This window comes from Lathyrus oleraceus, chromosome 6 (genome assembly GCF_024323335.1).
Source record: "Lathyrus oleraceus cultivar Zhongwan6 chromosome 6, CAAS_Psat_ZW6_1.0, whole genome shotgun sequence".
In the NCBI taxonomy this organism is placed as follows: domain Eukaryota; kingdom Viridiplantae; phylum Streptophyta; class Magnoliopsida; order Fabales; family Fabaceae; genus Lathyrus; species Lathyrus oleraceus.
The window spans coordinates 471,660,544-471,674,128 of NC_066584.1; positions in this window are offsets into that span (position 1 = coordinate 471,660,544).

A 13,585-nucleotide genomic window follows, 5' to 3' on the forward strand; every position below is an offset into this window, starting at 1 on the left:
ACAACCAGACGTCAACGGACGACTGGGAAAAACTCGTCGTTTATCGAAACCAACGGAGAGGTAAATCCACGTGGGGACAGGTACAACTAGACATCACCGGATAACTAGGAAAAACTCGACGTTTATCGACACCAACGGAGAGGAGTATACTTCACTTGGGAAGGAGGACACAACCAAATCATCAGCGGATGATCGGGAAAAACTCGACGTTTATCGACACCAACGGAGAGGAGAATACTTCTTCGGTCTGAATACCGGAAAATTGGCCTTGTGCCATGAGTACATCGACCTGATCGTCGGAAACTCCTTCGGTCTGAATACCGGAAAATTGGCCTTGTGCCATGAGTACATCGACCTGATCGTCGGAAACTCCTTCGGTCTGAATACCGGAAAATTGGCCTTGTGCCATGAGTACATCGACCTGATCGTCGGAAACTCCTTCGGTCTGAATACCGGAAAATACATAAGACATATTATCTATAGCCGTCAAAACGTAGATAATACACTCGCATGGAAGATTATCCATAACCGGGTTGTAGGTTGTTAAATGAATAATCGACCAAAAAGAAAGGCATCTGGGTACCAGACTAGGTATGCAAAAGATGACCAATCAACAGGGGATAAAGCTGCTAACTCGGAGCAAGTATCCAAAAGGAAGGGGAAGACCCAATGGGGACAATACTGCTTGATCAAGGCAAGTATCCAAAGGGGACAAGACCATTAATATCACAAAGAGGGGATTACATCTACCGGTTTGTAGGCAGAAAACCACGGAAAAGTAACCAGTCATCATCGGGATGAGCACCAAGGGTTAATTCCAACAAGGGGAGGAAAGTGGGATTTTACAACTACCAACTAGTAGGTAGAAAACCACAAAGATAGGACTTACAACTACCGGTTCGTAGGTAGAAGCCACAAATTCCGCTGAGGATGAAACGAATGAGTGCCGGTTAGTGAGCGACTATTCATTTATGCCCCAGGGCAACACAAGAGATAGTCAACAAGAAGCCCATTTAGGATCGATCCAAAAAGGCAGACTGAATCAAGACTCATCCTAATGAGGAAAGAACTCAATAGGGAAAACCCATCCCATTAGGGAGGGAACGGAAGCAACCGTCATCCACGAGGATGTATCTCAGTGGGGAAATGGCAGGAAAAGATTGACACTTTCTGCTTAAGGGGTAGACTCTACATGGAGAGATCAGACACACCCATATTTGCTTAAGGAGAAAGACCCAAGCTGGCAAGACACTAACAATTGGGAGTAACACTGATGGGGATACCCCCTCGACCGAGGAATCACTTGTTCGGAAAACACCAACCTCTCGACCATGTTGATGAACCCAATTCTGAAGCCGATCCAATGGCGCGATGCTAAACTCTTTCCAACAACCCAACCTCGGCTGGTCGCCACGGCCTAGGGTTAATGGATATGCTTGCAATGTTGATGCATGAGTTTTTTTCTTGCTTTACACCATGCCCCATGATTATGGAAATGCTATGCACTAATGATGCGATATGCTATGCTTGTCTAAATGATGAATGCATAAACACACGTCTCCTTCAGAGACAACACCGGGGAACTCCAGGAACTGTGCTGGGGATCCTATAACCATGTCAACTTCCATCCTGCTGGGGAAAGACAAACCTTGCTGGGGAGAAACCATCAACACAACCTCTGCTGGGAAGGCAGCTTCACTACTTGGAAAACAGTCACAACTCCGCTGGGGATGCAGATATCAGTCTACTACAGAAACCCGTCCAATCCACTGGTAGGATGAACTCTGCTGGAGAAATAAGTACTACTCCACTAGGGACGACCCAACCAATCCATATGTAGGAGAATCACTGCTGGAGAAGTATTTCATGAGACCCGCTCCACTCGGGGAACTTGCTGAGGAAAAACCACACCATTCTTAATTTGAGAACAACCAATGTGGTGAGAGTAACAACTCTGTTGAGGATGACGACACGTCAGATCATACTGGAGATGAATTCCCACAAACCTGCTTGGGATGAGCACTCACGGCCATACTGGAGATAATAGCATCACGAAACCAATTGTTGGGGAACACACCAACAGTCTACTGATAAACTCCACTAGGGGACTCCCGGGGAAAATAACTACCAGGCGCTCAGCGGGGATTCTCAACTGGGGAACTCTGCAAGCACAGGCCTGCTGGGGAGAAGCAATCCTTAGATCTGTTGGGGAAAGAAGGTACTGTCCACGGGTATCTCTGCAGGGGAAAATAACTCTGATAGCTTCAATACTGACTTGGGCTGGGGACGTGATAACCTTCAGGCTTGCTGAGGAGACAACGATCTCGAATCTGCCAGGGAGATCACACTCTCAATCCTCTGGGGAGATACAGCTTGTTTGACAGGGATGTCGGTCGACTCGTCGAACACTAGTATCCATCATCCACCCATAGTGTTGACTTTCCACTTTTAAGAATTCTCATACTCTTCTGGACTTTTCTGCTCCATCATCTTGTATTCCAAATCTCGTCCGTACTCCACGGGGATCGAACTCCTGGTATTCATACAAACTTTTCAATCATCAGACTTTGAAGAGTCTTCTTGATTAATTTTCCAGGACCGTGGTCATAATCCTTCACCGTCTTTTCACGATTCATCTATCCCTTGCCCCTGGTTGGACTCTGAGGGGGTCTCTTGTCAAAAAGGTTCATATTACCACTGGCAAGTGAATGAAGATATCTAACAGCACCTGCACAAGAGATCGTCAGATAAAAACGTGCCCCAGGTATGCCCCAGGTGTTCTGATATTTCAACACTTAGGTCACTCAGACTTCCAAGTAAGATTTCCAGATTTCAATCTCACAAGCACGCATCAGAAGGGACCTCTATGTTTCAAAATGCAAATATTCTCATCAAAATGAATAGATGTTTTCGTAATCAAAACAGTAATGACACAAAAACAAAATTTATTTGATCGAACACACGCTTTATTTGACTGGAATAAAAGATGGCTCACAATTGAGCAATACACAGGAAGCAAATCCTGGAAAGAGGTGATTGCACATAAAAGAAAAAATTTATCCTAATGGCAACGTGAAACTGCGATCTCATCGGGTTCCAACTCAGTTACACCTCATATGTCCTTAGGACTTTCCGCACCTTCTGTCTTCTGAACAAGACGCTTCCGATTGGTCTCTGTCGGGGATTATCCAAGTCATCATGAGCACAAATGATCATGCTAGACGCAGTTGTTCGTTTCATTCCCTCTTTTGCCTGGACCGCCCTTTCGGGTTTCAGTCCACCGGGATACCCTTTTTTGCCCAAGTCGCCCTTACGGGTTTTCAACTTGCCGGGTGTACAGTTCTTTTCTTTTATTTTTATCCCTAACTTTTGCCCGAACCTTTCTCTTTTTCTTGGTTCGCCGGGATGCCCATTTTTTCCTGGACTCTTTATTCTTTTTTTTGTCCAGCGGGTTTCTTTCACGAAGTATTTTCTAACTGCGTCCGCATTCACAGGGAATGGAAAATCGTCGTCATCCGTGGTCATTAACAACAAGGTTCTGTCAGATGGGACCCTCTTGACCACGAACGGACATTCATAACTGTTTGTCCATTTGCCCCACCATCGTCTTGAGGAGGAAGGATCCTTTTCAACCAATTCTTCCACGTGGTACGCGCGAGGTCATACTTCTTGGTTAACAACATGCTTCGTTCACTGGGTACAACTGCCCCATGACAAGTAACTGTCAGCCCTTCCCTCGGTTGGACTCAACGTGTCATTCCGAGTCCTTATCCATTCAGTCTTCTCTGATTTCTCATATTTTTGTGAGGAGGACACTGCCCCAGGTAAACGCACATCCCTAGGTTCAATATCCAGGATACAGACTTTATGTTCAGCCACCATTGTTGGTGCAACCAACTGTGATCCGGGAAGCACTACCTTATTCACCTCGTCTCCTTCCCCCTCAGACATCGGAATCCGTTCGGATTCAGGGTCAGGCCCCTCCTCCGGGATCAGTCACTCTCAATCCTTCGATTTGAGTACCTCGAGATGTCCTCATCAGGGACCTCAAACTTCCTTGGTTGATAACCTTTCCATGGGTTGTTACTAGCTTCTTAAACACATATCTGATCAGATCCGTTATGAACATTCACAAAATGGTATGAATCAGCATATACTGTCTCAGTCGGCGAGCAGCCTATGCCAAAGTACATCAAGTTTTTTCGAACAGTGAGTGTATTGTTTCACAGTCGATAAACTTTTTGCTTAGGTAAATTGCATACTCTTTTCGACAAGACTAGTCATGCCGACTCAATACGCACCTCGCAGACCCCTCGAGGATTATCAAGTACCGGATTAACAGTTATTTCTTTTACTGAGGTATCAGAATCAGAGGTTCCTACAACTTACCCCTTTTTTTTTTTTTTTTTTTTTTTTTTTTTTTTTTTTGTTTAGCAGGATCGACCTCGATTCCTCTGATTTGCTCACAACAATCCTTGGTAGCTCGATGAATGACACTCCATAAGTGCACTGATTCAGACTCGAAAGTATGAGTTATCTCAAACGGTTAAACAACTTGCCCCAAGTCTACCGGATGCCCCTGTTCTGCTTGGGACTTTGCCATCATGTCATCAACATGGCATTTGCTTTCACGATGAATCATATCATGAAACAAAATCACCGTAGACCTCTGATACGTGGCACCGGCCTCATGTGACGGAACGACATCAACTTAGAACAGGAAGGTGCCCCTTGTGTGATGGACCTGGTTTACTTCATATCATCTGGAAACAATTCAATCTGGTCTTGGCCAAGAAGCCATCCATGAAGATAAACACTGAGACCTGAGCCATATAATCAACCAGTACTTCATCGTGATGTACCGGGAATGCATCTTTCTGATTAGCTCTGCTCGCGTCTTGATAGTCTATTCACACCTTCTCTCTTTCTCATCCTTTGTCGGCTTCAGCTTTTGCTTTCTAACCTCGGCGGAGCTTGGAGTAACAATCTTGAATCGCTCCTCGTGTGGTTGAATCACCTTCTCCTCTTGTTTCAATGACCTGGCTAATTCCAACAAAACACCATCTTCTTCGCCTTTTTTCTCTGGCATGATAGGTCGAATCGTCGAAGTCATACAGAGGTGTAACCAAATCGTTATCGGTGAGATCAGGAGAGTAATCACTTTGGAATGAGACAAAATCAAAAGGAAAGAGAATGAAAAAACGTTGCCATTTTTATTTGTTTTTTTTCTTTTTTAAAATTTGCAAAATTAAATGAAAAACAGGGAACACCGCTTTTAACTACAAAAACATCCATTCATTACTGATGCGAAATGTTGCATAATGAAACACATGAGATGGCCCTTACAATGGACCATTACGTTTCGGGCAAAACGTATGGCTTGCATGCAAATAAAAATTGAAAAACAGAAATACTACTCTTCAGAATGAGTGACAGTGATGCTTTTGGAGGCCTTCCAGTTGCCTGGTACGCATGACTTTATCCACGCCTCAAGCTCGCGGTCGTTGTCAACATCTTCACCCACTGAACGGGCACGACCAGGATCCATCATTCCTGCACTGACGAAGGCGTACAGTGGACGACATCCTCTGTCTGGTCTAGACGACTCTAAATCCGGATGATAACCGACTCCAAACATGTCTGCTTTTGCCACGATGTCAATGATCCTTCCCCAGCCTTGGGCCTCTTTGTTTTTCACCACTTCCAGAGCTTGCTTATAAGAGGAAATGGACAGCTTCTTCTTTTTCTCAGCGACAAAGGTATTCTCCACCTGGACGGTTTCAACTGCCAGACTGGGTGCTTTGCATCTTACATTATCCACTTCTACCTTCTTCATCCTCTGGGTTGTGTCCTTCACCAACACACACTCTTCTGTAGTGACAGTCGCACAAGCATTATCAACAGCAGAGGAGACTCCATCCCGTAGCAGCAGTTTTGGAATCATGGCCATTGGACCTTTCAGCTGACCTTCTTCAGACACTTCCACTCCTTTCCTAGCTTTCTTCACCATTTTTACTTTTACTGGACCCTGCCTCAGTACAGGGTTGATAACCTCATTCATTATCTGGGCCAAACTGATAGCCTTGGAGTCCACCAGGTCTTGGACAATATGCTTAAAAGCTCTGCAACCTTCAATGTTGTGTCCGGGTGCCCCAGAGTGGAACTCGCACTTGGCACTCTTATCATAGTTTGCAGGCCTTCGCTGCTGTTCTATAGGAATCAGGATCCTCGGCCGAACCAATCCCAGATCTCTCAACCTTTGGAAAAGAAAGGCATAAGTCACCGGTGGTTCCTCAAACTGACGATCCTCGTTCTTCTTCTTCACCTGGCTCTTAGCTCCCGGTGTCTTCTGTTGAGGTGGCAGTTGTTGCTGTTGAGCAGGGGGATTGCTGACAGGAATGGTTACAGTGGCAGCATAAGGATGATAACGGTCTTCGCTACGTTCTTTCTTTGCGGGCACACCAACTGGCTCAACCTTCTTCTTGAATGGACCACTGCCGGAGGGTTTCTCTGCTACAGTACCAGAAGGTTTGTTCACTTCGGAGGACGGAGCCTTCCCCTGAACCTTTTCCATTATCAACCGTTTCTCAATCCTTTCCAGTCTTTCAGACATGGCTTTCTGCCCCGAGGCAAGCCCTTGCACAACACTGAACAACTCCCTCATCATCCCTTTCAGCTCAAGGACGTCGGCGTTGAGAAGATCCATCAGCTTGGATTTGTTAACCCTCAGCAGGTTATCTGAACAGACGAGCTATGCGTACTGGTTGAGTACTGAAACCTACAAAACAGCAAATGGGTTAGTATGACTCACACATGCAATGTCTGTCCGTACTAGGAATATTCAGTCCTCTTTTTTTTCTGGTTTTATTGAGACAGATAAAATTTCATCAACAACATTTTGACATCTGGATGTCTCTCAACCGGGGTTTTTAATTTAAAAATAATGGACCCTGAGTACGGACAGACATGAGTTGAATGCAGATGAATGCGAGATGATATGATGCAAATGCATGAATGCAGGCCTTTGTGCCACCAAGTCAACTGTAGACCCTCTGCTTCTCTGAACCAGTTATATCTGTGGGATCAAGTCACCATAAATCCAACTTGGGGGGTTCCGAAATGAACGGAACCGGAGATTATATCACTATCTTCACAGGAACAACCACTGAACGGGTGACAAACGGATCCTCTGAACAAGTACTCTCAACTCAGCCCGGGGATCCGAAATAAACGGAACCCGCTGATAAACCACGGACAGAACTCTGGCGTCCCAGAAATAAATGCCCCATAATTCATAGTCACCATCAGTACCAAGAGTCACCAACACATCACCAACCAATCAGCAACTGTACCTGTAATGATCAAACCCTCCCCACTCACGGGTGTCGTCTAGGCCAGGGTAAGGTCGAGAGAAACGCAGCATAAATAACCTTTCGCAGAATATCATCCTGTGCACACCCGATGTATGCACCGATAATATCCCACCAGGGTCTGAACTGCTCGTGATATCAATGTTCCGCTAAGTGGCGCCATACCACCCGCTTCCCATGAATCACTCTATTCCTAGGTTTCCTAGATTTCACTCATAGCCTGGGTATTGGGCCTTTTACCTCAAGTAACTCCCACCCCCAAACAGAGAAACACAGACAGCACAACAAATGAATATGAATGAAATGCAAACATTAATGCAAATAATAAATGCAAGCAATAAATGCACATATATACAATGAATGCAATAATAAAAAAAACAGCACAAAGCAACCAAAACCCTAACCTAGAGAGCGCTAGGAGAGACTCGCTCAGGGAAGATGGACCAGCATAGGTCAACTTCTCTAGAAGTCCCCAGCAGAGTCGCCAGCTGTCGCATCACGCGAAAAACCGGCGGGAAAAGAAAGAACAGAGCCGCCACCGTGCGTTATTTATCCCAAAAGAGGGAAAGGAAACGCTCAGAGTAAACCTGGGAAAGAACATGGTCTCGCGACCAAAGAGAATGGGTTCGGGAGTCGGTTATGCGAAGGGAAGGTATTAGCACCCCTACGCATCCGTAGTACTCTACGGGATCCACGCACAAAAGGAAGGAAATTGGTTGCTAAACACTGCTCAAACACACACACACACTGGCTGAAAAGAGACAAAAGAAACTGACTGAAACTGACTCGGCAGGATATCGCATCCTGGGCCTACTTAGTCTATCAGGCATAGACATCAGAGTCGAAGTAGTTCGGACTGGGGAAACGACATATGCTCGCTAGGATATCGCATCCTATGCATACGTATCTTCTCGGACGAGAGAAGAATCAGAGCATTCGTAGCTCGGCTGACACGCGCACAAACAAACACAGGCAAAGGCAAACGTGGAGCCCGACTGCCAATCACTGGACTTACATCAGCATCCGAACCAAAACACACGCAAGGAGGCAAACGTGGAGCCTGAATGCCAATCACTGGACTTACATCAGCATCCGAACCAAAACACACGCAAGGAGGCAAACGTGGAGCCTGAATGCCAATCACTGGACTTACATCAGCATCCGAACCAAAACACACGCACACTGGAACCTAACTGCCACTCGATGGACTTACATCAGCTTCCAAGCACACAACAACACAACAAGTTAATAGGGAGTCGGGGACTCGAGCCTATAACTGTCAAGCACACACACAAAAGAAAAGAAAAGGCGCCCGGAGAGATCAGCTCAATCTCCTGCCTACATACTTCATCTGGTATGAAGATCAGGGCGATGTAGTTCCCCTACGGAGGGATAAAGGACTAGCCTAACCAGATAACAGAGGGAGACACAACTAGGGAGACTACGACTCGAGCCTAGATGTTATCATGCAAATTCATCCCTAAGTTAAGGTTTCTAGCTAACTGGCACAGGGAGCCAGCCTATCCTAAACATGACTTGCACAGGAAGCAAGCCACACACACACTTAACTTGCACAGGAAGCAAGCCAAGCAAAACCTACTTGCACAGGAAGCAAGCCTAAACTAAACCTAACTTGCACAGGAAGCAAGTCAAACAATCCTAACTTGCACAGGAAGCAAGTCAAACAATCCTACAAGCACAGATAGCACACACTATACACAAGCAAGTGGCTCAAACAAGGGTTAGGTTTTAGTCGAGGGGTCATATCAACCTCAACAAACAAACCTCTGGAACTGGGTGAATGTTGCTCTTAACCTTGCCATTGAGGGGCTAAGGTGAAGCAGATGAAAGGTGAGTGAAGATAAGACTTCACAGCTCTTATCCCTGGCCTGGGAGAGCTCAAGACAAGAATGTGTGGGTTCAGAAAGTGGGAACCCTTCTACACATTTAAAACTGACTCAACTGTGCAATTGCACAAGATCTTGGGTTTTTATCTGCAATGCATCAACACAGTGGTGTGAGCAAAGCAGATGACACACTGAATAGCAGGGGATAGGTTGCATATCCCTTGGGTTCTGCCAATTGCCTCTTCACTTAGGAGGACTTTGACTCTATGCAAGGACAAAAATAAACAGTCACAAACATTGCCTCTTAAGGAGGACTTCAGACAGTTGCCTGGCCAAGTAACAGGCCAGGTCTTCCAGACTACATGAAGTACAAGAGACATACCTCAATGCAAATTGCTTATACAAGCAAAGCAAAGCAAAAAGTTCACAAAGGAACTAAGCAACTAAAACACCTGAAACAGTCAAGCAGATGTTAGTATGCAACTTCAAACAAAACAAACAGAAACAGACAACCACAGTCCATTAGAGGCACATGGATGTGCAAGGCACAAGGCTTAGGGCATGTGAGCCAAGCCACCTACAAAACAAATAGGTTAGACAATGATACTTGAGTAATCTCAATCAAAAGAATTGGTCTCAATGGCCATTTGATGGTCAACCTGAAAACACAAGCTCAAAGGTGAGTAACAGGACCACTAAGACAAGCCTGGGGTCAAAAATGAATGGAAAAAATCAAAACAACAAAGGATATCCAATCAAAGTCAAGTATAAACATTCAAGAAACACAACCAATTGGGTTCACATCCATATCAATCACTATCATCATTTCATGAGCAAATTAGGTCAAAGCATGGCATTTAGAAGCTCATAAAGGTCAACAGCAAGACTTGCATCAAAAGCAATCTAAACATTTTCCAAAAATCACCAAATAAATCATGATCAAACCTAACACATAGCATGATAAGCATGTCAAATTTCATCTCATTTGGACAAGTGGAAGGCAGTCAATGAAAATCAGAAAGTCAAAGCAATTTTGAACATGCTCAATGAAGTCAACCAAACATGCATCAACTTAGAAAAATCATAAGTCAAGAATGGTGTATGATAAATGAATGGGATCAAAACCATGGCAAATATGAGGATGTCTAGTTATCTCATGCAAAATTTCATGTCCATCTAATAAAGTATGAGAATTTCACAAATGAAATGGGAACATGTATCACACAAGGTCAACATTTGTCTAGGCAGGGAAGAAAAATCTCAAACAAATGGAAAATAGTTCAAATAAATCCAAGAAAATTCACATGTAAACTAGACATACAAGAGTAGGTTCATGCAAAATTTGGGGTCATTTGGATGTAAGGAAGCATGGTAATGAAAATCATGAAGTTGGACATCAATGGTGTGACACAAATTGTCACACCCTAATTCAAAAAATCATAACTCACAAACCACAAATGATAAATTCACAAACTCTACACCAAAATCACCATGAGTGTGTCTAGTTTGAGCACAAAAAATTTGGGAGCCATTGGATACATTCTCATCATTTCACAATTGATTTGGCAAGGTGTACAAAATTTGGTCACATGTCACAAACCCTAAGGCCATTTAAAAACCATTCATCCAAAAATTCTGGAAAAATAATGATAAAAAAGTAGAGATCATGATGAACAAAACACAAAAATTCCCATTGATTTTGGATCAAGATTGAACAAGTTATGATTTTTACAAGATGGGCATCAAAAATGAAATAATTATTGAAATTAACATTGAAAGAATGGCATTTTGGTAATATTGGAATCCACTAATCAAAACACAGTCGTTTTGGGCAGGGATTGAAATGTTTCTATTGGTTGTTGGGAAAGAAGTCAGGCACGTGAGAAATGGGGCAGAAGATCTGGGAAAACACAAATTGGGAAACTAGGGTTCATATCCAAAAATCATGATTTCGCAATTTTGCCCAAAAATCAAAATTAAATACATGGAAATGATCAGCAAGCCATGGCAAACAAGAATCTACCATTGATTTTCATTAAAACCACACAAAAGTCGAGAATCGAGCAGAAACCTATTCTAACATCAAACTTCAAAACCATATATCTTCATGGATAGATAATCATTCTCAAAAAGGAAAGCAACATGATACTCAGCATTGAAAGACCTATACTAAACATGTATTAATTTGGAAAATAATGGAGCTCGAAAATTTACCAAACTGAACAGGGCAATGTTGAATGTGATGCTGGAGATGCTTTCAATGCTTGACAGGTATCCAAATAGCTTCAAAGGGTCCAAGGCAAGCTGTTTGACACCTTACTTGAACTCGAATCAAGCTGGAAATGAAGATGGCCACTGAACTGGTTTTTGCTTGATTTTGAGAAAGGTGATGTTTTTTGATTTTCAAACAGTGAGCAATGGAGGTTTGAGACAGCTTCAATATACTCTATGGATCATGACAAACTAATTTGCTAAGCTTGGAATGGCCTGAAAGTGAAAGTGGCTTTGAAAATGCAAATTTGATACAATGTGACAAGTTGAAAAGTGATTTTGAGTTCTTGATGTTTTCTGCAGGTTTTGAGGCTTTGGACACTTGCTATGTGATATTTGAGGTGTGTTTACAATGCTCTTTTGATCAACAAGTGCTTAGAACAAAAGCTGTCATGTTTTGGCTATTTGGTGGCTTTTTGAATGAGATGTTGAGATGGACCAAACTGCTATGGTTGGCAAGGCAAGGTTTTGGTTTTGACAGCAAGAATGAAGAAATACTGTTATCAAAGCAAGGCAGGGTTTGTTACTTTGTTCAGTTTTTACAGGTTTTGGAAGAATGGCCAAGGGTGTATGGTTTGTGGCTGCAAGACCAGTGCTACAAGAAGCTGATGCAGATGGTGTAAAATGATTGCAATGAGTTCACAACGTGGTGTAGGTGTTGTCTTAGGCAAGGCAATGTTTTGTTCTTTGGTGGTTTGTTGACAGGTTCAGTAAATGCAAGGCAAGGTGTTTTTGAGCCAATGAGGGGACCAAGGTTTGTAGGCTAGATGGATGCAATTGTTGCTGCAGCTATTGGTTTCATTTGATGGAAAATGTTGAGGAAATGCTGTGTTGAGCAAAGCAGGGCTTTGTTCTTTTGAGGGTTTGACAGGTTTGGTAAGTGTGAAAAATGCAGTTTTTAGGATGAGGGATTTTTGTGTTATGGCTGCTACTTATTAGTGCTTCCAATGACAGGGAATGAGATTAAGATGTTCTATTTGAAGTTGCTTTTGGCAGGGCAAAACTTGGTCTTTTGTGTTTTTGGGCTGAACTTGCAAAAATGCCAAGATGTGTTTTTTGGAGAATGATTTGAAGCAGGTTGGTTCTGCTGTGTATGTTGGCTTGTGTTTTTGAAATGCAACAGCAAGGTGATGTTTTGAGGGAATGTGGAGATTTTTTGGTTTTTTGCTCCTAGTAATGTTTCACATGACAGGAAACAAATATAACCCCTGCTGTCTTGTGCTGCTTGCTCCTTTTGACAGCATTGGCCATTTTGAAAAGAGAATGTCCAACGAGAGAGAGTGAGGATTTTAGCATGAGTGAGTTGGTTCGATGGTTGGTCTGCTGCTACTTCATGGCAGCAAGTGAGGTTTTTTGTATCCAAACCATGCTTAGTTCACTTTGTGAGTTTTGACAGTTTCTTTGGTAAATGCAAGTTTGGTTTCTTGACAGAAAAAATGGAATGGCCAAGAGTGAAGTGTGTTTTTGAAAAATGTGTGAACCAAGGTTTTTTATTGGTTTTGATGGCTGCCACCTGGTTTTGGTTTTGACAGAAAAATGGTAAGGAGAATATTGCCTCAAGCCAAGGCCAGGTTAGGTTGCTTTTGGACTGAGAGTTGGAAATGCAAGTGAGAGGGGTTTCTTTTTTGGTCTGCTGCTGCTCTTGTTGACAGAAAAAAAACAAGTGAAGTTTGCTGTTCTGTTTTGTGCTGTCTTGGTAAGGCAGTCTCTTTTAGAAGAATGGCCAAAGCGGTTTTTCCTAGTCATGAAAATCAATCCAGTTCTGCCTGCAATGTGTTTTGGTCTTTTTTAGTTTGACAGGTTTTTGCAAGAGTTTTCAAAGCCAAGTGGATGAGTGAAGCCTACAGTGTGTTGTTTTTGTGGCAACTGGTTTTTTTGGTAAGGTTTGGCAAATGATGAAAGGTTTGATGAACTTGGCTGCTGTTAGAAGTTGCCTTTTGGACAGAATTTTCCAATGCCAAGAGTGAGAATGGATGTTGATTATTGTTTCAAAAAGTGACAGAACCAAAATGATCCAAAAAAGTCCTCCTGTTTTGTGTTGCTGGTGGTTTTTTAAACAACACTTGCCAACTTGACAAAATGCCAAGCAAATCAGTT